This window comes from Asparagus officinalis, chromosome 6 (genome assembly GCF_001876935.1).
Source record: "Asparagus officinalis chromosome 6, Aspof.V1, whole genome shotgun sequence".
Taxonomy (NCBI): domain Eukaryota; kingdom Viridiplantae; phylum Streptophyta; class Magnoliopsida; order Asparagales; family Asparagaceae; genus Asparagus; species Asparagus officinalis.
In genome coordinates, this window is record NC_033799.1 from 28406617 (window position 1) to 28433120 (window position 26504).

At 37.0% G+C, this 26504-nt stretch overlaps 1 pseudogene; it reads left to right on the forward strand.

Annotated features, from left to right (window-relative positions):
• LOC109845974 overlaps window positions 1-9857 on the forward strand; it is a 20591-nt pseudogene extending 10734 nt beyond the window's left edge.

Below are 26504 nucleotides of genomic sequence, written 5' to 3' on the forward strand. Positions count from 1 at the left end.
AAGCCGCTGGGCTCCATCATCGACATGGAGCGGACCCGGGCCCGGCCTGCTGAGGAACTCGTCAACGCCGGGGACGGCGTAAGCCCAGTGTGAGGCTCTAGAGCCTCGATTCACCTGGTTGAGCTGTTCCTAGCCATGGAAAATCTGCAGAGTTCAAGGAAGTGATACACAAGAAGAAGAAAAGAACAATAGAGAGAATATTTGAGGAAAGGAGATGAGCAGAGATTAGAACCGAGAAGAAGAGGAAAAACTCAATTTCATTCATTAGAAATGATCCTTGACATTTTACTATTTATACATTGCATTCCTCTCAAAGAAAACAAAGAAAACACAAAAGTGCACTGTTCGTGCACGTGCACAGGAACTAACTAACCTAACAGAATCTAACAGAAATAGTTTTGCTGAGCTGGACAATTTTGCTAAGCTGAACATTATTTAAGGCCCCATTATTTACAATCACTTGCAGATTACCCCCTAGGCCTCCAATCTTTGCACAACAATCCTTCAACTTGCGTGTCCCTTCTCACTTGACAGGTTTGTATCCACACTTGATAGATTGAGAGTGGTATCCATCCTTGGCATAGTGATGATAGCATTGGTCCCTGACAAATTCCCTCCCCTTAATTTGGACCTTGTCTCAAGGTCAAAAGTGGGAAATCTTTTAACCAACTCCCAGTAAGGCTCCCAGGTGGAATCCAAGTGTGTGCGTTGCTTCCATTTGAAGAACCTGTGATATCAATCGATTGCCCTTCATAACTGATCTTCTATCCAAAATTTCCTCTGGTTCATCAACTATCTCTTCCACATAGTTAGGAAAATCAACTTGAAGAACCACATCAGTTCCAACCCTTTGTTTTAGCTGAGATACATGAAAAACTGGATGTATCTTAGCTTGTTCTGGTAAGGCCACCTTGTAAGCAACTTCTCCTATTTTTTCCAAAATTTGATAGGATCCATAATACTTAGGAGAGAGTTTATGAGGCTTATGTGAAGAAACACTAATCTGTCTATAGGGTTGAAGCTTGAGGAATACCCAGTCACCAACATTGAAGCTCCTGGGACTCCTGTGTAAATCAGCAAACTTCTTCATGCTATTAGCTGCCCTTTGTAAGCTGTCCTTTAGAAATTCCAGGGCTATATCTCTGGAGAAAAGAGCCTCATCCACTGCTTGAACTTTACAACTTTTAGGAATGTAGGAAATCAAAGAGGGAGGGGGTCTACCATACACAGCTTCAAAAGGAGTACATTGAATAGATACCTTCCAAGTTGTATTGTACCAGAACTCTGCCAGAGGTAACCATTGGCACCATTCTCTAGGCTTATGACAACAAAAACACCTGAGATAGGCTTCCAAATTCTTATTTGTAATTTCAGTTTGCCCGTCAGATTGAGGGTGATAGGCAGAACTGAACCTGAGTTGGCTACCTTGCAATTTGAACAACTCCCTCCAAAATGAACTTGTAAATAGAGGATCTCTGTCACTTACAATGGACTTAGGCATGCCATGAAGCTTAAACACACCTTCAAAAAATACTTGAGCCACTGACTGAGCAGTATATGGGTGTGAGAGAGCAAAGAAATGAGCATATTTGGTCAATCTGTCAACTACTACCATAATGGTGGATTTGTTTCCACTCTTAGGTAAGCTAGTAATGAAGTCCATTGATAATTCTTCCCAAATCAAATCTGGAACTGGCAAGGGTTGGAGGAGTCCTGGGGAGGCCACATTCTCCCCTTTAGCTCTTTGGCACACATCACAAGCTTGAATATACATTTGTACCTCTCTCTTCATGCCTTTCCAATAGAAAGCTCTTCTTAATCTGTGTAATGTTCTTGTAATACCAGAGTGACCAGCAGAGGGGCTATCATGGTGTTCCCTGAGAAGAGAAGTTTTCAAATGCTGGGCATTAGGACTAATTAATATTTTGCCCTTATAATAGTACACTCCTTCCTTCTTGCAATAATCTTCAAGTGGTAGCATCCCTGCTTGCAACTTTTCATCCAGCTCCTTGAAGTATATATCTGTAGAACACATAAGTTTAACCCCTTCCAACCAATCACTTTGTATAGTGGATGTTGGGAACTTTGTCATGAAAAGGCAATTTTGCCTTTGTGAATAGTCCCACATTGGAAAATGAGATGAATAGTAAAGGGTATATAATGGTTCTCTCCTTATTGGGCTTTGAATAGTGTTTTGGGTTTTGTGGGCTTTGCGTTTCTACCACACACACGCGCGCGCGCACGCACGCCACGCCGCGCCTCGCCACTGCACGCCGCAACCGCACACCTTTTTTCTTCTCAAGCCTTCATTTTTGCACGTTTTACACATTTTGTAACGGCTGCATGCGGGTAACGGAAGCAATAACCGTGTGTAATGGTCCCTTGGATTCAGCGGGGGTTACACCTTTCATCACCTATAAAAGAGGCTTGGAGCTCATTCAGAATCACACCAACGAAGAGTAAATCTTCTAAACTCTCTTCTCTTCTCTACTCTCATACCTCCAAGAGATTTCGGCTACATATTTATATATCTATTTTCTGGGCAATCGTTTTCGTCTGAGCATAAGCTCTGTGACTCACGCCCGAGTGCAGAGGCCGGTCGATTCTGGGGGGTTTTACCACTAGGGGAGAGAGAACAAATTACGCCAGGGCGATAGGCGGGTCCTTAATCTTCTAGGGCAGTGTTATCACGACTGCTCCCGATCAGGCCTGAATTTTCTAACTCTTGAATTTGTTTTATATTTTATATCTCTGTTTTGATAGCAGTGGAAATAGCTGAAACTTCAATAGCCTCTATTGAGACTTCTTCTACATCTTCATGTATCCTTAATAATCCATCAGCAGCCTTGTTTAGTCTCCCAGGTTTGTACTCCACAGTGTAGTCATAACCATGCAACTTGGCAAGCCATTTATTCTGAATGCCTGTATGTATTCTCTGTTCAAGTAAGTATCTGAGGCTTTGATGACCAGTTCTAATTTTAAAACTCCTCCTTAATAAGTACTGCTGCCATTTCTTTGTAGATAAGATGATTGCCAGGAGCTCTTTCTCATAGGTTGAGAGGCTGATATTTCTCCCTTTTAAAGCAAAACTAAAATATGCTATAGGTCTCTCATTTTGCATTAATACAGCCCCAATACCAGAGTCACAAGCATCACATTCAATGACAAAAGTCATACTAAAATCAGGCATTGCCAGGACTGGTGGCTGAGTCAAGGCATGTTTCAGGGAATTGAAAGCATCTTCAGCACCTGTAGACCAATTAAAAGCTCCTTTTTTCAAAAGATTTGTTAAAGGTTGAGCTATCACACCAAACCCTTTGATAAACTTTCTGTAATACCCTGCCAAGCCTAGAAAACCTCTTAGTCCTTTCAAAGTCTTAGGTATAGGCCATTCAACAATAGCATTAATCTTAAGAGGATCTACACCAACTCCTTCCTGCGATACAATATGCCCCAAGTACTCCACTTGTTTCTTCCCAAAGTTACATTTGGACATTTTTGCCACCAGTTTGTGTGCCTTCATGAGCTCAAATACCTATCTCAAATGAATCAAATGTTCCTGCCAGTCCTTACTATATATCAAGATTGTCATAAAAAAAACCAATATAGATTTCCTGAGAAACTGTTTGAAGATGTTGTTCATAAGAGCTTGGAAAGTTGAGGGAGCATTTGTTAAACCAAAAGGCATTACCAGGAATTCAAAATGTCCATGATGTGTCCTGAAGGCAGTTTTTGGTATATCAGGCTCATACATCCTAATCTGGTGGTAACCAGATTTCAAGTCAAGCTTGGTGAAGAATTTTGTTCCATGAAGTTCATCTAATAGCTCATCTATGACAGGAATAGGGAATTTATCCTTAATTGTGGACTTATTTAAAGACCTGTAATCTATGCACATCCTCTAACTACCATCAGATTTCTTCACCATAACCACTGGTGATGAGAATGGGCTGTTGCTGGGTCTAATGACACCCTTCTGGAGCATTTCTTCAATTTGATTTTCAATCTCCTCTTTTAAAAAATGTGCATGCCTATATGGCCTGATACAAATAGGTTTGGTACCTTCCTCTAAAGGAATTTTATGATCTATCTTCCTGTGGGGGGAAGTTGAGAGGGCTCCTGGAAAATTATCTCAAATTCCTGTATGAGTTTGTGCATGTCTTCAGGCATGTTTCCTAAGTTCAACTCAGTTGATGACTCTTGCAAGTTTACACTACACAACTGAATCAGATAACCATCTTCTTGCTCCCTGAAATTCTTAACAATGGTTTTCTCATTTACCACTTGCATTTCACCTGGAATGACCCCTTGTAAGACTCTTTTAATTCCCTCACTTACAAATGTAACTTGCAGTTTCTTAAAGTTCAGTGTAATGTCATCCAGGGTCTTCATCCAATCAGCTCCCAATACAATTTGGCTACCCCCCATAGGCATGACCAACAAATTAACTTGAATCTTCACATATTGGCAGTCTAATGGCACTTCTTGACAAACTCCAGCCCCTTTAATCAATTCCCTACTAGCCACCAACACATCAAAATTTTTTGATTCAGTTACTGTCAGCCTCAGTCTTTTAACTAATTTGGTATTGATGAAGTTATGTGTTGATCCAAAATCAATTAGTATGCTGACTGCTTGGTTTTTGTAATAATCCACTACTCTGATGGTATGGGAGGCAGTGATTCCACTCAATGCCTGTACTGAAATGGAAGGAGCCCCTTTTACTAGGCTCTCTGTTAATTCTAAGGCCATAGAACCTGTTTGATCTTCTTCCACATCATCCACACCATAATTCCACCCCCCCTTCTAAAATTCCTTCTAGTATGAATAATTTCTTCTCCTTGCATTGATGCCCCCTGTGCCATTTCTCATCACAAGTAAAACACAAATTCCAGCTTCTCCTCCTTTGTATTTCTTCAGGAGTGATTTTCTTAAATTGGGTAGGATAATGGTGGCTTCCCTTTACATTGGTATCATGGGTAAAAGCGGATGAAGGACCTCCTGAATTTGAAGAATTCCAGCCTCCCTTAGGTCTTTTCTCATTATTTTGTTTATCCTCAAACAGTTTAGCCAAAGAAACTGCACCCTTCAAGCAGGTTAGCCTAGCAGCTGCCACCTCATACTTTAATTCTTCTTTAAGCCCCCCTATGAATTTTTCAAGAATGTGTCTCTTTGATGGCTGGTCATCTAACAAACTCAATGTCTGTTCAAACCTCCCCAAATATTCTCTAATTGTTGAGGTTTGTTTGTGGAAAAGGCATCATAAGGCCTTGAAAGCTCACTAGGACCAAATCTGGTGATTAATTCATCTCTAAACACATCCCATTGGTTGTAATCCTCAAGATTTCTAATAAGTCATCTATACCATTGTAAGGCTTCATCTCTCAAATAAAATGAACAAACCTTAACCCACTCATCATTCTTGATGTCATAATAATCGAAAATTTGTTCAGTTTGTTCTAGCCATGCTACCACATTCTCACCACCAGAAAAAGAGGGAAAATCCAATCTCAAGGATTTAGGTTGAACCAACTTTTGATTATTGAAGAAAGAATTCTTTTGAGTCATGGAATTACCAAAATTATAAGGTGATGAATGCTCACCAGAGAAATCAGACCTTCTTTGTGTTTGTCAGTTGATTTCTTGAACTAGACTCCTATAACCAGGACCAAGAAATCCATGATTCCCTCTCAAACCTGAACTCAAGATTTCTTGTTCACTTCTTACTCCAGAGCTTGATCGGTTGATTTCTTGAACTGGATCCCTAAGGCCAGAACCAAGAATTCCATGATTCCCTCTCAAACCTGAATTCAAGATCTCTTGTTCACTTCTCACTCCAGAGCCTGTAGGCATCTAAAAATGCCTATGGGTGCCCGCACACAGCTCAAGACAAAGAGAAGGTGATGAACGTCGTTATCCGAATCAAAGAGGATTATCCAACGCCGACAAGCGCATAAAGCGAATCGGCAAACTGTTGATGACACGACAACGAACCACCACAATGGAAAACACCAAGTGGACCGCACGCGTTAATCAACTCAAAGCGTACAAACGCGCCCAACAGTCAGTTAACACGCACGCATCATTCAGCTCGTGCATGTCAATCAGTGCGCACGTCAATCAGTTCACGATGGCGTCAATCAACGTACATTAATCAACTCGCGTAGAGCATACAAGTCAACACGACGGATGAGTAAACAAAACGGGAGAAACTACAAGTCCCGGAAGATCGGAAAAGTCGTAAAAAAACATGGTTAGGCTGTTATTGACTAAAGATAAGGCCAAATCACTTGTTCTCATCCAAATAACCGCTTCTGAAGTCCTATAAATACAAGCATAGGGCCTCCTTTCAGCGGACGAATATTTATCAAGACGTGGAGGTGCTGCTGGATTGAGGAGTCAAGGAGCACGAATTTCAGCGAAGGCAAATCAGATCCTGGCGAACTTCGGCATAAAGAAGGAGAGTTCGAGAGATCCGACACCCATTCCCGTCCGTCCCTTGAGATTAGGCTTGGTCTTAATCTCGAGAAGAGCCCTGATTTCGCTTGGTAGATCTCAGCGCTTCAAATCAAATACTTCCTCGGTGAAGACGAAGCTCTGCCAAATTTTTCATCAACCGGATCTAGATCAAAGGCGGTCCACGGATAAACCCCGGCACAGGCAAAGATCCCACGCAAGCAGAAGACCGATAAACGATCTCCCTGCGTTTGTTTGATAAAGTTGTAAACTTGTTTTATTTTCATTGTGTAAGTTATTGTAACGACTAAAGTTGTAATAGATTCGATAGCAATGAAAATAGCAACTTTCGACGCAAACAGATCCCTAAGGCCAGAACCAAGAATTCCATGATTCCCTCTCAAACCTGAATTCAAGATCTCTTGTTCACTTCTCACTCCAGAGCCTGTTGGCCCCTTGTCCAGGTTTTGAGAATTCTTGAGCTCTTGCAATTGAGACGAGATCTCTCTCAATTGTATAGCTAATTGTTGATAGTGAGATTCATGTTGATGATTGAAGGACTGCTGTTGAGTGAGAGCACCTTCCACTCGAGCAAACCTCTCATCTTGACTCATCTCTTCCCCAGGAACTTCCTCATGGTCCGCCATTGAACCATCCGCAGCATTAGCTTCAGCTTCCAAATGCTCTGATACCAATTGTGAGGCTCTAGAGCCTCAATTCACCCTGGTTGAGCTGTTCCTAGCCATGGAAAATCTGTAGAGTTCAAGGAAGTGATACACAAGAAGAAGAAAAGAACAATAGAGAGAATATTTGAGGAAAGGAGATGAGCATAGATTAGAACTGAGAAGGAGAGGAAAAGCTCAATTTCATTCATTAGAAATGATCCTTGACATTTTACTATTTATACATTGCATTCCTCTCAAAGAAAACTCAATTTCATTCATTAGAAATGATCCTTGACATTTTACTATTTATACATTGCATTCCTCTCAAAGAAAACAAAGAAAACACAAAAGTGCACTATCCTTGACATTTTACTATTTATACATTGCATTCCTCTCAAAGAAAACAAAGAAAACACAAAAGTGCACTATTCGTGCACATGCACAGGAACTAACTAACCTAACAGAATCTAACAGAAACAGTTTTGCTGAGCTGGACAATTTTGCTGAGCTGAACATTATTTAAGGCCCCATTATTTACAATCACTTGCAGATTACCCCCTAGGCCTCCAATCTTTGCACAACAATCCTTCAACTTGCGTGTCCCTTCTCACTTGGTAGGTTTGTATCCACACTTGATAGATTGAGAGTGGTATCCATCCTTGGCATAGTGATGATAGCATTGGTCCCTGACACCCAGACACCCGCTTCTCGGTTTCCATCGGATTCAGTGCGTTTCGCCCACCAACCATGTTGATGTGTTTTGGAGTTAGCCCACCAACCGTTTGATGAAATTCGTCAGAGGCATGTATAATTCTACATAAACAGCTGATTCACATCACCAAACAAGGACTTTGTTGACTTGACCACATCTTCGTGGTAACCGTAAAGGTTGTTAGGAACCAAAACTCCTACAGTCGAGAGAGAAAACAAGAATGACAGAAAAGCAATCACAAAAGACAGATTTATTTTACGTTGTTCGCTAATTTGTGCCTACGTCCACGGCCGCACGAGGGTTTCTTTCTTTCTTTCTGACAAAGTTACAATTACAAGAGAGAGCGCCCATATATATAGATAGAGGCTAGGTGTACAGGCTACATGTAGAATGAAAATGCATTACTGATAATTATTTCACTGCCTCTAGTTTGCGTTACTGAAAAGAGCCCAACTCTCCTTAGTCATATGGTATAGATAAATTAAAATGGAAATGCATTACAGATAAAGTATTAACTGTGGTAACCAGTTAGCAACTACAACAAAACCCTGATTCTAATTCCTATTGACGGATGCTTAAATTATGAAATCTGATTAAAAAAATCTCCAATTTCTCTGGAATTAATTTCACTCTGTTTACATGACTTTGCGGAATCACTGGGGATGATCCTTGACAATTTTGCACCCATTTGCACAATAAAACATTTGAACGTTCTATTTGGTAACTAGTTCCCTTATATTTCTATAACATTACTCCTTCGGTTTTAAGAATTCTGTAAGCTTCAAACGAGAAAAAGCATTTTACCTACTTATTTATTTTTTACTTCCATATTTCTTGTGCATTTTTTTGCCAACCATGATCATACTTTCAGCCCAAGAAGTAAAGAACTGATTTTCTTTCTTCTTTTGAGCTCCAGTATCATTTAGGATGAGGTCATGCAGGTACATCAATGAAAGCAAAATTATACTACCTGTTGGAGCAAATATCAAATTCGTGGTACTGCTTTATTCTTGATTTCGGTCCTTATCGTATACTTACTTATAACTTTTAACTTTTTTCCTTGTCTTTTATGTTCTTGTAGCCGGCAGTTTGTTGTTCCTTTGTGGAGGGGAAGCGGCTATACTACTATATTCATTCAAGCTTATCTCTGTTTCTTTTAACTACTTGCAGAGTGTTATATAGATGCTCTGAGGACACTTATCTATAATACAAATTTATTGTTCTTAACTATGACAATAAGTCTCCATGAAGGTGACAATGAGCAGCATTTGTATGCTATATATTTAAGTTTTTGTTGAACTAGGCTATATCGATATATATTCTTATATGTTGCTTCGAAATTTCTCTTGCATGTATACACAATTCTCACAAACGGAAAAACGTACTGATCCATCCAATGTAAGCTCAGTCGAACTAGTGAACTTTGATAATTGGTTTCTTGTACCATATACCTTGCAACTTGTCGGAAACGATATAAACCCAAACTAAACAAGTAATATATTCCTGGATACCATGTTTCCTTTGATGTTCATACAATACAAATTTGCTATTTAGTTATCAGCATTTCCTTAACAGAATTAGATGGCTTTTCTTTTACTTGCCCCTTATGATGTCACTAGTCTTTGTTATCCATCAAATTAGTTCCAATAACAATAATACATGCTAAAAGCTATAGTTCTTGCAGAATACTGAAGGTCTTTTCTATGTTTTAATATCCAGTACAGATGCCACACATGCTCTTCACAGGTCTCGAGGATTATAAAGCAAGAGGAACTCAAGCAAGCCCGTATTTCACTGTCACACATTACACATAATTTGCAGAGAGCAAAGATTTGGTGCTTGTCGGAGGAGATGTCGTGCTTACCAGCAAGCTCACCGATGATGAAGCAAGGTGGCTTCTTCAGGTTGTTCAGTCTTCTTATCTGAACAATGCACGATACACGCTCGTTGAGAGGTTCAATGAAGAGACTCATAACTTTGAGTTCAAAGATGTGCTTCAAGCACTTGAAATGCCTGTACTATAGTTCATGTATCATTTATAAAGAAGTAAATTTCCCAAAACTACCCAGGGTGTTTTATACATAATCATAATTTTTTTATTTAGAGAAAACTATCATGCCTGCCAGCGGTTAGAGTACGCTGTCATGTGCTTCATACGCTTCATGGATGACTTCTTTTAGATAATTTTGCATATCATTGTTCTGAATTATGCTGGTTGATGGATGTAAATAAGGCTAGCTTAGACCTTGTATCTAAGACAGTAACATTGTTAGTAACAATTTTTAATAATTCATGATATTTTTCTGTACTTTTCAAAGTTCATGATATTTTCTTCTACCAAATTCTAGGCAGTTTTGTGAAATTTTCCTCTTATAAAGTGAGGCACGATAGAGTAGTTTTTGGTGATTTTCATTGGTTTGGACCCCTTTGTTTAATAGCTTAGGGTCCCCCCACGCACCCACCCTGTGAAAACGGCGAAGAAATTTGAGAAAAACATAAAAAAAATAAGCAAGACATGCTTCACCATACCCTGGTGTGGTGTCTGTCATACCCAGGTAGCAGAATCTGTCCCTGTTGATATGGGTGTGGTGTCTGTCACACCCAGGTGTGGCAGAATCTGCCATGTTTTCAGAGGTGTGGTGTCTCTCACCCCCGGGTGTGGCAGACTCATTTTTTAGAATCTCAATCTGTTTGGAATTGTGTTTTGTTATAAATAGAAACACGTTTTTAGGGTTTCTTTGGCTTTGATTGGGCTTTGATTAAGCATTGGTTGTAGGATATTTGGAGCACAGAAAATAGGTATTTTTTGAGCTATTGGTTAGGGTTTGATTTTGGAGAGAATTAGAGATTTGTTGATGATATTAGTTAGTTGTTTTGAATGATTTGTAATCTCATTTTGTACTCTTCTTCTCTATTAGTAAAAACTCATCTCCTTCTTACCCCGTGGACGTAGGCAACTTACCGAACCACGTAAAAATTGGTTGATTGTGTTTGTGGCGTTATCTTGGATTGTTTAGCCTTCTATCTCGACGTTTTGGTTTGGTTCCTCGAAGCACAACAATTTAGCCGCCGCGCACAACAGGTGGTATCAGAGCTCGGGCTACGCTTGGGCTATTTGGAGGAGTAGATCGCTTTGGAAGTTAGTCTAGGGCTTCAGTTGGTGATAAAGGTGAGATTTTTACTATTAGTGATCTTGTCTACCGTCATGTAGGGGTGAGATCTTTCGGAGGCTCTTGTTAGGGTTTCAATTTGAAGGTAAAAATCTCTCTTTTTTAGTTTAGATTTATTCTTCGTTTGTTCCGCATTGGTTTATTGGTGTTTTGAGAATTATGGCTGAGAAATGAGTTGTGGGTGGTACTTCCGACGTGAAGACCGTCCAAAGTTTGAATATCCACTCTATGTACTCTATGAAGAAAAATATGGAGAAGTTTAATGACACTAACAATTTTGGTCTTTGGCGATGCGAAATCTTAGATGCGCTCAACGCTCAAAATTTGGAGGATACATTAGAGTTGGACGAGAAACCGGACGACATTGAGGATGTGACGCTCCTGAGTTCACACAAGGCTGCAGTCCAAGATGAAACCAGAGATGTCAAACCTGCCATACACCCACATTGTGCATAAACACATTTTACCAATCACAGCAATATCCTCTAGTGGAACTAAATAGAAGTGCACGTACAAAACAGGCAAAATAAAGGGAATAAATATAATAGAAAGAATATAGAAGAGATATCTCATAAATAAAAAGAATCAAGTCTCAACTATAATACATCTGATATCTGAATAATGAAAATATCTCAACATGAATCAACTAAAAATCGTACTAAGGCACACTACCTTTACAATATGAAAATAAAACTCTAATGTCTGGATAAAACTCAAAACTACAGTGGAGTCTCTACAAGTAAAAATACGTGACGGCGACTATGTCAGAACTCCGTCATCCTGCGACCCTCCGAAACCCCGAACTACCTGAAAAGAAATTTAAAAGAAAAAGAACAATAACAAGAGCGTCAAAGCGCTATAGCAAGATTACATTCATCCGCTCTCAGGGGAAGGGCTGTTAGATGGAGTGAAGGCCCTATCAATTAAGCATAGTCTACCTAAATTCATTTTCCTCGTATCTAAGTGAGATTAACATTTAGAAACCTATAACACGAGACATAGTACGTCGAGTAAAATAATCCAAACAAGAAAACCTTCATGTATATATCATAAGTCTCAAATTGTAGATATCTAAACATTAATACCGAACTAAGAAAAGATAATCTAATGAAACCAACAATTGAAAATTCACAACACGAGACTGGTATGTCGAGCGAAATAATCCAAACAAGGAAACCCTCATATATATATATATCATATGTCTCAAGTTGTGAATCTCTAATCATTGATCCCAACTAAGAAGTAAAGAAAACAGTAAAAGAATTAAGACATCAACACATCGTATTTATAATATCTTCCACTATCACTGGGGAGATAGAATAAAATACCAACACATAATTTTGTATACTTTCAAAAGCAACGTATCTCGGTCATATAGTTCAGTGATATGTTGTATTCATAACCGGCATCTATCACACTTAGGCTATCAGGTAATTGTCTCAATGCAATGGACTACCCTGTAGGTATCCTAAACTGTGTACACGGCTCATTAGTCTTATCGCAGTCTTAGTGCGTTACATGAGTGCGGGACGGACTACCAAATAGGCATCCTAGAAATACGGCTCACGAGCCTCATCGCACCCTAGTACGGGACGGACGGCTAGATCAATCCTTCTAAAATCCGACTCAATGGCATGTACATGTGGAATATCGACGCGCTACCTCATGTAGTACTGAACTGAGCTCATCAACGATATCCACCTCATATATAAACTGTGTATATCTGGTATGTCGACGTACTATTCCATATAGTACTGAGATGTGCTCATCAACGACATCCAACATGTGTATGAACGATATCTAATTCAAATATGATCAAATCAAAACTCATCATAATCCCTTTGGGATTCTCAAATGTGTAACACAACATATTCATGACTATACTGTTAGACCCTAGAGGGAGGGTGATTAGGGTCTTATGCTAATCTAATCCGATTTTATGCCAATTAAAATTAATTAACAAATTATTCTTGCAAGATGAAATACAATTACTTATGAGCAAGAATATGCAATATACACAAGGTGATATATCCTAGCAAAGAGATATACTATATGATATATGCAGGGATATGCAAACACAAGGGTAACATAAACAAATGTAAATAATGTAGTGGACAAGCTAGATAATGAGACGAAGGCGATATGAGCAATGAGCACAAATATAAATGAACGCTAAAGCACACTCAAACACAATCAAATAATCACGGAGTTCGGACCTTCCGTCCTACGTCTCCGCTCCCCACTCCCGAGGAGAAATCCACTATCACAACCGGGGTTTTTACGTTCACCCGAATAACGTTTACACCACACAATACGGTTTTCTAGTTTACCGAAAACTCTACAACTAACACACTCTTGTAATCCCACTCTACACCCTCTCAAGTGTTGAACTAGACGTGTCTCCCTCAAGTGCTCGGATACAACCTCTCCCTAGGTTCGTCAACCGACGCCACTCCTCTTGGGACGATCCCCGACTCTCGCCACACACTTCTCTCGGTGTACAAGTGTATTACAAAGTGTATCCTCACAATTAGGCACAATACAAAGTGTTTGTTCTCTACAATGGATGAGAACGAATTATAAGCTCACTCTCTAAGTTACACAATCCCACAACTCAATTATACTATGAATGCAAATACAATAAGCTCAATGGTTGTGTGTGTGTAAAACAAAAGTGAAATAAAATCTAACTCAAATAGCAAACTAGCAATAATAAGAATATGAAAATCAATAATAAAATTGCTAGAGAAAAGAGTTAGAAAACTTCTCTATAAACTCAGAGGAGAGGATGAATAAGATTGAGAATGAATCCCTCAATTTGCAATGTAAGCTTCCTCCTTTGTAAACAAAAACCAACTTTGAAACAAATTGTAAAACCCTCTTAAACTTATTTAAAACTTTCTCCTAATTCATATATGTAGAAGAGGGGTTGAGGGGGTTTTTATAGGAAGAGAAACCAACATCCAAAACCCCAAACAAAACAACAAAAATCCTAAAAAAATTAGGAATACAATTCTGTACAAAAAGAGCCGTTGGAGTGAACGGCGGTCGACCGTGGAAAACTTGCGGTCGACCGCGAGCCAGCTTTGAAACTCAGAAAACTTCAGATACTTTGGCGGTTGACCGTGGAAAATGCGAGCTGACGGTCGACCGTGGCGATCTACCACGAAAGTTTCTGTTGGCTCCGCAGGCTAAAAACAAAGGCGCGGTCGACCGTGGGTGAACTGATAAATGAAATTGACAGTTTGAAAGTGAAATGCTGATTTTAAAACACTGTTTAAAAATATCAAATAAATTCCAAAAAATGTAAAATTTTAGAAAATGATTGTAGACATGATAATAAACATGCTATAAAAACTGGTTTACAAAAAGGATTTCCCAAATGAGAAATATTATCATTTTACAAAATAGTTCAAAACACGAAAATGTAAACATATGAATTTTGACATTTAGGCTAAACCATGTTTTGAAACTTTGCACAATAATTATGTAGACTTAATAAAATATGTATATGATTATTGTTAAGTCCAAAAACTAAGAATACAATATTTTTACAAATACAATAGAAAATAAAACATATGAGTATGTAATTTCATATTTATAATCATAAAAACCAAAACTTGTGTTGTATATATATATGACTACATATATATACAAGGAAACCAATAAAATGTGTGTGTATGATATTGAGCTTAGAGTATCTAACACACATAATATAAAACCTAAACTAGATTACCCAAGCTGATCTTGATCTTCAATAAGCTTGACTTGGTACACTATACAGATGAAACTGAACTTGGATCTTAAACTTGAATTGCATAAGCTTCACTCCACAATTCCGCCAACCTCCATTGAATATGATCGTTGAGGCTCTATTCCATCCATCCTTCAACTCGTTGTTTGCCTAGAATAAATACGAAAACACAAACACTAGACAAACAACATTAGGAGTATATTGTTTGTTAAACATCATCAAAACAAGAAGGCCAACAATCTCCCCCTTTTTTATGATGACAAACAATTTACAAAAAAGATATATGCATGAAAGGAAATAAATATATAATTTATAATTCACATGCATATAAATAAGGAAATGTATGCTCACAATATTTCTCCCCATTTGATAACATCAAAAAGGGGACAAAGGGATGAAGAGAGCGAAAGCTCCCCCTACATATAAGCATGGGTGAGTATAAAACAAATATAGGGATTCGATGAATAAAAGTTCATTATTTTAGGTACAAGCTCCCCCTATCAAAATGCCTCATGAATGTATGAAATGAATGCTAATGCATACATATGTGAGAAAGCATAGATTAAAAACATGTTAAACATAACTCACATACAAAAGAGATAATGAGAACACATATAAATATGTTAATATGAAAGAAGTGTCTCATTAACACAAAAAATATAAAAACCATATAAAAGAATAGATTTATGAAATCAAAAGAAGAGGAACATGAGAATTATGCAAAAAGTTTTCAAATGAAAACAAATCAACCAAAAGAAATCATAAATCAAAGTTTAAATCCAAAAACGTAAAATCAAATCATCATTGATTCAAAAATCAAGAGAGGCAACTATATATCAAGCTTTTAAGCTTGTTCCAACCCATATAAGGACTTTTAGTACCCGGTAAACATGATTTGGAAATAAACACCCAATAAACCCGGGGGGTTATATAAGTACAAACCTCTCATCAAAATAGAAACTAATAATCATGAAAATAAAAGAGTTTGACCAGTAAAAGGAATTGTTTTCATAAAAGTTTAAAATACATTTTTCAAAACCAAGAAAAAGAAAAAGAAAAGTACTAAAATTCTTGGCTTAAAAATTATTTTGGCACCCAAGTATTATTGGTGTCGGTTTGTTTAGGGACATGACCCCTATCATTAAAGCTCAAAGCCCTAGGGTTATGAACCCTCTTGGGCACATATGGTGCACTAACACGGTCAAAACAATATTCATTCAAATAACCCTTCCGATTGTAATTTGTGCAATGAAAGATATCCATTTGTTTTTATGGACCATTAGCTCGTGCACGGGAAACATTTGCAACCATAGATGATCTTTTAAGATTATTTTGCAAATGTGAAACATTATCAAAACAAAACTTTCCTAAGTGGTCATATCTATCATAAACATCACATTTAAAAACATGTGGTCTACTAGAAACATTTGGCAAAAAAAGATTTTCTTTTTAAATCAAAACAATACTTGGCCAAATGACCAAAACGACCACAAAGATCACAATGATACACATTAGCATGCTTATGATGAATAATGGGTGCATGTGTGTGTACATGTGATGAATAGACTTGATGAGATGCACAAGGAGCATTCATATTTTTATATTTGTATGCATCATAGCAAAATTTAGCTAAATGGTCTTTACGACCGTAAATTGAGCATTTATAAACTTTGTTATACAAGTGTGCATAGTGTGTAGGTGATTTATAAGTTATAGCACTAGAATTAGCACACTTGTCCATAAGTTTCTTATGATTACCAATGCATGTGTTTAATGTTGAATCAAAACAAGATATGCGGTTTTTCACATGATTCAACTCATCATTATGCATACAAGCATTGGAAATAGAAGTAGATAAAACATGATCATTTCTAAATGAATTAAACTCATTTCTAATAGCTTCTACTTCTATCATGGCATCATTATTAGCATGAGTTAAGCTAGTAATAGATAAAGACATGTTATTATTTTCCAAACTTAATAACTCATTGTTTTCTTTCAAAATAGCATTCTCTTTAACAACAATATCAAGTTTGGAAGCTAGTGACTCATGATCAGATTTTAAATCTACATTCTTGCTTTTAAGATTAATAAAATTATTTTGCAATTTAGTATAGACATGAGATAATTTCTCATATGCACAAGTGAGTTCATCAATAGATAAGTCATTATCGGAATCGGAATCGCTTACTACACAAGAGTTATCCTCTTGTGGCCGTGTGCATGATGCTCCACATGAACTTGAAGAAGAATCCTCTAAAGCTTGTCGGATTGCCTCCAAGTCCCCTTGATGTGCTTCAATAAATTTTTAAAGTTTGTAAACACTATCAAAATGAACAAATTTGTTAGAAAAGGATGAGTCAAAAGCATTAAGCAAAATTTCTAACAAAAGCTTGTTCATTGTAAACATTTTATTATCATGATCGCTCCACTTGGATATCTCCAAAGTGGGCACAATATAAGCACAATCAATAATTTCCCATAAGTCGATATTTCTAGATTCAACAATTAGTTTAAATCTTTAAGCTCATTGTGCATAGGGAAAATTAATGAATTTAGGAGCAACATTTGATTCATAGCCTAAACGAAATACATTTATATTCATGATATATATGTGAATATATGCAAGCAAGACAAATGTAATCATAACTAGATTAGCACAAATAAGATAACTTGGATCTTTAACTCAAGGCGGTTAGACCTTAAATCAAAGAGCACCAAGCTCTGATACCAATTGTTAGACCCTAGAGGGGGGGTGATTAGGGTCTTATGCTAATCTAATCCGATGATATCCAATTACTTATGAGCCAGAATATGCAATATACACAAGGTGATATATCCTAGCAAAGAGATATACTATATGATATATGCAGGGATATGCAAACACAAGGGTAACATAAACAAATGTAAATAATGTAGTGGACAAGCTAGCTAATGAGACAAAGGCGATATGAGCAATGAGCACAAATATAAATGAACGCTAAAGCACACTCAAACACAATCAAATGATCATGGAGTTCGGACCTTCCGTCCTACGTCTCCGCTCCCCACTCCCGGGTAAAAATCCACTATCACAACCTGGTTTTCTACGTTTACCCGAATAACGTTTACACCACACAATACGGTTTTCTAGTTTCCCGAAAACTCTACAACTAACACACTCTTGTAATCCCACTCTACACCCTCTCAAGTGTTGAACTAGACGTGTCTCCCTCAAGTGCTCGGATACAACCTCTCCCTAGGTTCATCAACCGACGTTACTCCTCTTGGGACGATCCCCGACTCTCGCCACACATTTCTCTCGGTGTATAAGTGTATTACAAAGTGTATCCTCACAATTAGACACAATACAAAGTGTTTGTTCTCTAATATGGATGAGAACGAATTATAAGCTCACTCTCTAAGTTACACAATCCCACAACCCAATTATATTATGAATGTAAATACAATAAGCTCAATGGTTGTGTGTGTGTAAAACAAAGAGAAAATAAAATCTAACTCAAATAGCAAACTAGCAATAATAAGAATATGAAAATCAATAATAAAATTGCTAGAGAAAAGAGTTAGAAAACTTCTCTATAAACTCAGAGGAGAGGATGAATAAGATTGAGAATGAATCTCTCAATTTGCAATGTAAGCTTCCTCCTTTGTAAACAAAAACCAACTTTGAAACAAACTGTAAAACCCTCTTAAACTTATTTAAAACTTTCTCCTAATTCATATATGTAGAAGAGGGGTTGAGGGGTTTTTATAGGAAGAGAAACCAACAGCCAAAACCCCAAATAAAATAATAAAAATCTCAGAAAATCAGGAATACGATTCTGTACAAAAAGAGCCGTTGGAGTGAACGGTGGTCGACCGTGGAAAACTTGCGGTCGACCGCGAGCCAGCTTTGAAACTCAGAAAACTTTTAGATACTTTGGCGGTTGACCGCTGCGGTCGATCGTGGAAAATGCGAGCTGATGGTCGACCGTGGCGGTCGATCGCGAAAGTTTATGTTGGCTCCGTAGGCTAAAAACAAAGGCGCGGTCGACCGTGGGTGAACTGATATATGAAATTGACAGTTTGAAAGTGAAATGCTGATTTTAAAACACTGTTTAAAAATATCAAATAAATTTCAAAAAATATAAAACTTTGGAAAATAATTATAGACATGATAATAAACATGCTACAAAAACTGGTTTACAAAAAGGATTTCCCAAATGAGAAATATCATCATTTTTTAAAATAGTCCAAAACACGAAAATATAAACATATGAATTTTGACATTTAGGCTAAACCATGTTTTGAAACTTTGCACAATGATTATGTAGACTTAATAAAATATGTATATGATTATTGTTAAGTCCAAAAACTAAGAATAAAATATTTTTACAAATACAATAGAAAATGAAACATATGAGTATGTATATGAAAATATATTTGTTTCATATCTAAGTAGTTAAACCAAATCACAATAATAAATATGAAATATGTAATTTCATATTTATAATCATAAAAACCAAAAGTTATGTTGTATATATATATGACTACATATATATATATAATAAAACCAATAAAATGTGTGTGTATATGATATTAAGCTTAGAGTATCTAACACACATAATATAAAACCTAAACTAGATTACCCAAGACGATCTTGATCTTCAATAAGCTTAATTTGGTACGCTATGCGGATGAAGCTAAACTTGGATCTTAAACTTGAATTGCATAAGCTTCACTCCACAATTCCGCCAACCTCCATTGAATATGTTCGTTGAGGCTCTATTCCATCCATCCTCTAACTCGTTGTTTGCCTAGAATAAATACGAAAACACAAACACTAGACAAACAACATTAGAAGTAAATTATTTGTTAAACATCATCAAAATAATAAGGTCAACATATACGTGTAACATCAAGCGGTTCAAAACTTCGCGAACACATCTAAAAACGACGCAACACAGCTCCACAAAACGAGCAGGAAAATAGACGGGACTTCTGTTAGTAAAACAAGTATATTTTTCCCTAGGAAAACTATTTTTAGAAAAGGTTTTCTGTTTTGAAAACTAGATTCACACATCTTCCAATTGGCATAATTTTAGTTCAGTTTGGAGTTTATTTGTTATCCCAAATCTCTAGTTAAATATTATACATGTGCAGCAGTTTTTCTGCAGGACATGTGGGTAGTAAAAAGAATATATCTTTCTCTATACAAACTCTTCTTAAGAATAATTTTCTGTTTTAGAAACTAGATATATATAGCTTTAATTTGGAACTGGTTTGGTTAAATTTGGAGTTTATTTGCTATCTCAAAATCTTAGTTAAATATTATACAAGTGCTGCAGTTTTCTGCAGAAAATATATATTTAGTACATCTCTTAATTTTCTCATATATAAACGAAATTATGAATAACCCTAATGATCATGATCATGATCATGATAATATCATAAACAGTAAGAAAAGATTACTAATCTAGCATTAGTTTAAGTTTTATCATTTTTTAAATAAAAAAATCTGATTCTTAACATCACAAGTTAAGATTTAAACATGAAAACACATATTAAACATCTAAACTAGTTATTTAACTATAGGAATGGGTTTAGATGAAGATAATCTTGCCTCAAACGTCATTTTAAGTCTCTGAAATAAACAGCAAGCAATCCACGAGCACAAACAACCCGTTCTCCCTTGTCGCACGTCGAAGATATCGCCCTCGTGTCGGTATTGTGCTTCACAAAGCTCTCAAAATTCATAAGAAAAAGATCTAGGATTTTTTAGGGGAGAGGGTGGCTACTAGGGTACATAGATATAATAAAATAGAAGAATTTTTGTGATAAACATAGGTATTTATAGAGACAAACCCAAAGCAAACATGTTTGACCCAAACCAGGAAACCTAGTCTGACTAGGAAAATAACCTTCGGTATTTTGACCATAACTTTCACGTCCGACCTCACAATAAGATGATATAAGATTTGTTGGAAATCCCATGAAGAGACCTAACACTTTTGTCTTTTAAGTTTTCTCAGATTCTAACTGTTTCTGTGTGTAAAATACATATACTTTTAACTTATAGTTTTTTTCAGATTCAGGCCCGTGCATGTGTGCATGATATCACTTCTATATTCACATATATACATTGAATTGATCTCAAATCAATTACTAGCATACTCAAACATTAATAAATATATTTTTTCATAATGTAACACATTTATTATTATTTATTATAAAATATTTAAATTTTTGGGTTTTACAGAGGAAAATTTTGGAACCCAAAAAATTTGGAAGAAGATGAATAGAACGGCGTGTAGTGTGATTAGATCTTGTTTGACTCAAGATTTAAAATATGATATGATCAATGAGACTTCGGCTAAGAAGATTTGAGAGATCTTTGAGAGCAAGTATTTGACCAAGAGTGTAGAGAACCGCTTGCATTTGAAGAGGAGGCTTTACTGCTTCCAATTGAAGAAAGGAACGTCTATTGGTGATCACATGAACCACTACACGAAGCTTCTTGCGGATTTGACAATATAGATGTTATGATTGAAGATAAGGACAAGTCGTTGTTGTTGTTGAGTTCCTTTCCCAACGAGGAATATGAGACATTCGTTCTTACTCTTATTAATAGAAAGGCATCTCTTTCGTATAGTGATGTCACCGCTGTACTTATGAATTATCAGTTTTGAAAGAAGGATAAGGAGACTTCAGTTGAGCCGGTAGCGGGTGGATTGGTCGCAAGAGAAAAGAGTCTAACCCGAAATAGAAGATCGTAGTCTAGAGGGGCACATCTTGTAGTTCGTAGGAATCAGTGTGCCTTTTAAAAAGAAGATGGACATTAGAAAGCCGAATGCCCAAAGTTGACAGATCGAGCTGGGAAGAATAAAGGGAAATCTACTCAAGCTTCAGAGGTGAATGTTGCCAAGGCTAGTGGAGACAATTCAGATTCAGATTCTTCGGGCTACTCGTTATCTGCACTACCGTCAGTTTGTGTTGCCGACTCTACAGAGTGGATGTTAGATTCGGGTGCTTCATACCATATTTACCCTAGGAGGGATTGGTTCTCCAGCTTTCAGGAATTAAAAATAGGGGATGTCGTGCTCATGGTAATGATCATGAATGCCCTATTGGTGGTATTAGTACCATTCAGATTAGGAAGTGTGACAGGGTAATTTGGGAGTTGGATGAAGTGAGGTTCGTTCCTTAATTGAAGAAGAACATCATTTCACTTAGAGTTTTGGAGACAGCAGGCTATAGGGTGACCTTGGAGGATGCATCTCTGAAGGTTATATTTGGGTCCTTGATTGTGATGAAGGACGTTAGAAGGAAGAATTTGTATTATTTGATTGGGAGCATAGTGTTTGGTAGAGAGCTGACGACTTCTTTAGATTTTGCTAGACTGTGGCGTTCGTTGAGGCTGAGATATTTGTTTATTGGTGCCGTGCATGGATTGTTAAAGAGTGCTTTGACCTCCAGATTGAAGTCCTTTGAGCACATTGGGATGAGCAAGAAGACCGAGGAGGAATTTGACACTTTTATCCATTAATAGAGGGGTCTTTTAGGTGGTGTTCATTCAGGCATTTGGGGGCCTTCCAAGGAGGCATCATTGGGATGTAATCGATATTTGGTTTTCGTAGTTAGTGATTGTTCTAGGCATTTGTGGGTTGCAACCAAGTCCCATTAGTATGAAGTCCTAGAAGTCAACAACAGATGGGGAAAGTGTATTGGCAGAAAGGTAACCCATCGTTCTAGTTTTGGTAGGGGTTCTTTCTTGTCTTTGTGCCAAGCTCATGGAAGTTGGAGACACTTCATTGGAGAGGAAACATTGGGGCAACGAGATGAGATGACATTTTTAATTGGTCATTCCTTTCTGGAGGAGGATCGGCGTTTAATGTCGAGCATTAGTTTTGGTGTTCGGGCTTCGACATATTTGGATCATCTTGTTCATAGGTTGCCGACTACTGCGTTTAGAGATTTTAGATCTGGTGGAGCTGCTTTAGATTTTGGGTTGCGTCGGATGTTTGGTTGCCCAGCATTTGGTCACATCGAGGATATGAGATTTGATATGATTGCACATTTAGGATTCAGAGGCTTGTTTGGTTATCAGTTGGGAGACTCTGATTTTGTTCTGAGCAGGTATGTCACATTCGACTCTCATCAGGTGGAGAGTATTGATCAGATCGTTGGGATATCGAAGCGGGTGGAGAGTGGTGCTACTCCATGTAGGTGAAGATTACTCCACATACTCCAGATCATACTACATCGTTTGAGATTCCAGCTAAGGTGATACAATTTAGGGATCATTTGGATTTGGATGCAGATGATGAGTTAGTTGATTCGAGTGCAGCTGGTGGACATAGTTCGTATTTGGTTATGGCCGTTGGTTCACCTCAGGTGGAGGTGTTTGGATTGTTTCACTTTGGGGGTATTAAGAGAGCTATCAGTTGCAGATTCGTTGGTGATGTTATAGAATGGAAGAGAACTCTTATATTTGATTAAGGGACTTTGGAGGCCGTTGGGTGAACTACGTGAAGGCTTGATTCCTTGGGCAAGAGGATATTAGACAGTCATTTATGATGTAGCCGGTTTGGTGAGTTGATACCGACATTTGGAGTTTGCTCGCATTCTCGTTTGGGTTCTCGACTTGTTGTGGATTGAGTCCGTTATCATGGTTTTGTTTCACTTCGCACTGGACGCAACAAGTGAGACATTTGATTTGGTTGGTGTCGGCTCAGTTTTGAAAAAACTTCGCCGAGGTGGAGAAATGTGAAAACGACGAAGGAATTTGAGAAAAACGTAAAAAAATAAGCAAGACAGGCTCCACCATACCCTAGTATGGTGTCTGCCACACCCAGGTGGCAGAATCTGTCCCTGTTGACATGGGTGTGGTGTTTGTCACACCCAGGTGTGGCAGGCTGTTTTTAGGGGTGTAGTGTCTGCCACCCCCGGGTGTGGCAGACTCGTTTTTTAGAATCCCAGTATGTTTGTGATTGTGTTTTGTTATAAATAGAGACACATTTTAGGGTTTCTTTGGCTTTGATTGAGGTTTAATTCAACATTGATTGGGGGATATTTGCAGCACAGAAAAGAGATATTTTTTGAGCTATTGGTTAGAGTTTTATTTTGGAGAGAATTAGAGATTTGTTGGTGAGATTTGTTGGTTGTTTTGAGTGATTTGTAATCTTAGTTTGTACTCTTCTTCTCTATTAGTTAAAACTCATCCCCTTCTTGCCCTAGACGTAGGCAACTTGCCGAACCACGTAATTGGTTGTTTGTGTTTGTGCCGTTATCTTGGATTGTTTAGCCTTCTATCTCGACATTTTGGTTTGGTTCCTCGAAGTACAATAATTTGGTCGTCGCGCACAACACCCCCAAGCCCCCCGAGACCACCTTAAAAATAAGGTAATTATATGAAAATCACTTCTCATTTTCAATTTATACACAATCACCTTTAAAGGTGTTTTTTTGTTGCAATCAACCAACTCCCAGTCAAATTCTTCACTTAAAACCCAACACTACCCTTAAAAAACTCACAAACAACGTACATGACTTCTTTTTTAGTGTTTAGATCTTGTTAGGATACAATTCACGTACCTTGAACTTAAATTTTTTTTGAGCTTATTTTTGGTTTTTTAGTGAAAATTTGACCAGGAGGTTGTTGATTGCAACAAAAGCCAACTTTAAAGGTGGTTTATGTATAAATTAAAAATGAAAGATGGTTTCTATATAATTACTTCATTGTGAAGATGGTTTCTATGAGGAAAAAAACCCCAAAAACTTACTATCTGAGTTTTGGGAGTGGAAGATAAAACTTATTATCGTCATGCTTTGAGTTGTATCTGATTATTTTCTTGAAGAAACTTTATTTTAGTATAGATAAGATGGTTAAACATATTTATTGAATATACAGCTCTATATTTTTCTTTTATGAGTGTTCTCCACTGTTTTTATTCCTTAGCTCATATTTGTCTCACCTTTTTTTTTAATGAAACTATTTTTCTCACATTTGTTCAATTAGTGGAAGCGTTCATTTCCATTGTAATACTCTGACTCATATATGTCTCAAATGATTTACAAAATGCACATAAATCCATAGTAATCTTCGCTTGTCATGAACTTAATTGATTGCATAATTAGTCAGTGAAATATAAATAATAAAGATACTGGTTAGAATATTTCCAACCTATCTAATGGAAGAATTGGATGGCTCCAATATATAAACTCACAGAGAAAAGATGTGTGGTGAAGCTCATCTGGGTCGAGCTTTTGTTAATGATATTATATTAAGTGTCAGTTTGGCATTTGCTTTTTTAGACGTTTCTGCTTATTTTTTAAGAAGTAGTCAATATTGATATTTTTTTGGCATATTTATTAAAATTGGTTTTGCTTTTAAACGGGTGTTTTTATTTATAGCAACATGAGGATGATTTAAAGGAAGCTTGTATTTTTTTTCTTTTTATTTATTTATTTAGTTTATATGTCATATATATCCTTTAACTTTCAATAATATTTTTCAATATCAATAACAAGAGCTATGTGTATTTTGGTCATTTTCACTTATAACGATTTTAAGAGCAGTTTTAGCAAACAATTTATCTGCTTTTGAAAATAGCTTTTGATATATGATTATTAAACGGTTATTTTCAGCAGGTTATATTTGTAGGTTTTCTTTTGGCAACGGGGAAACTTGGTTATGGAAGTTGATTTTATAAGCAACTTAAAGCTGAAGCAATACCAATCTGAAAAAGATCCGGTTTTGCATGCGAACCCCTCAAAAATGAGAAAATTTTAGGCATTGTTAGTGTTTTTACCGGTAAAACCTTTCAAACTTCACTGCTAGAAAATAGAGTTTTGCCTACGGAAATATAGCGAAGGAAATTTCCGTCGCTATAACATGACATATAGCGACGAAAATTTCCATCGCTATATTTCCATCAGCAAATAAGTTTTGCCGGCGGAAATTGGGATTTTAGCAACAGAAATAGTGCTACCAAGAAATAGAACCTCATCCCTGATATTCATCAAAGGACCGTGATCCGATGGGAAAACGGAGTGCCTGTCGGGGTCTTTGCTAATGCTTTCAACATTATTAGTTATTAGTTTATATATGTGTGAGTCGTTTATTTTAATTTTCATCGAAGTGGCTTGTTGGAGGTATATATGTGTGAGTCGTTTATTTTAATTTTTATCATTATTAGTTATTAGTTTATTATTATGTTTAATACTATATATGTGTGAGTCGTTTATTTTAATTTTTATCATTATTAGTTATTAGTTTATTATTATGTTTAATACACTGATTTGTATCTATTTTAGTTTATTATTATGTTTAATACACTGATTTGTATCTATTTTTTCTTTATATGCTGAAGCGATTTTTTCTTTCTTGACGATAATATTTGTGCCTGGAATTACTGCTTCACGCAAATCAATTTATCGTTCAAGAGATGGCGGTTTGAGATGAAGAAAAAATATTTTGTTCAAATAACAGAAGATTGGGAGCGATTCTGGCATCTTGACGAGTGTGTGGATGGTGTAGATTTTTTTGCACTTTGTGATTACTGGGACATGACTGAAATTCAGGTATTATTGAAGTATATATTTTTAATTTATTCTTTGAATTTCTATATTGTTTTGATTTGATATTGTTTTGCAGGCTCAAGTTAAAAAAGCAAGGAGGAACCACAACGCGCCCCGCAGTTACGAGCATCACGGGGGCTCCAGGTCCTTCAGCCAGTATTATCATCAATTGGAGCTTGAGGTATATA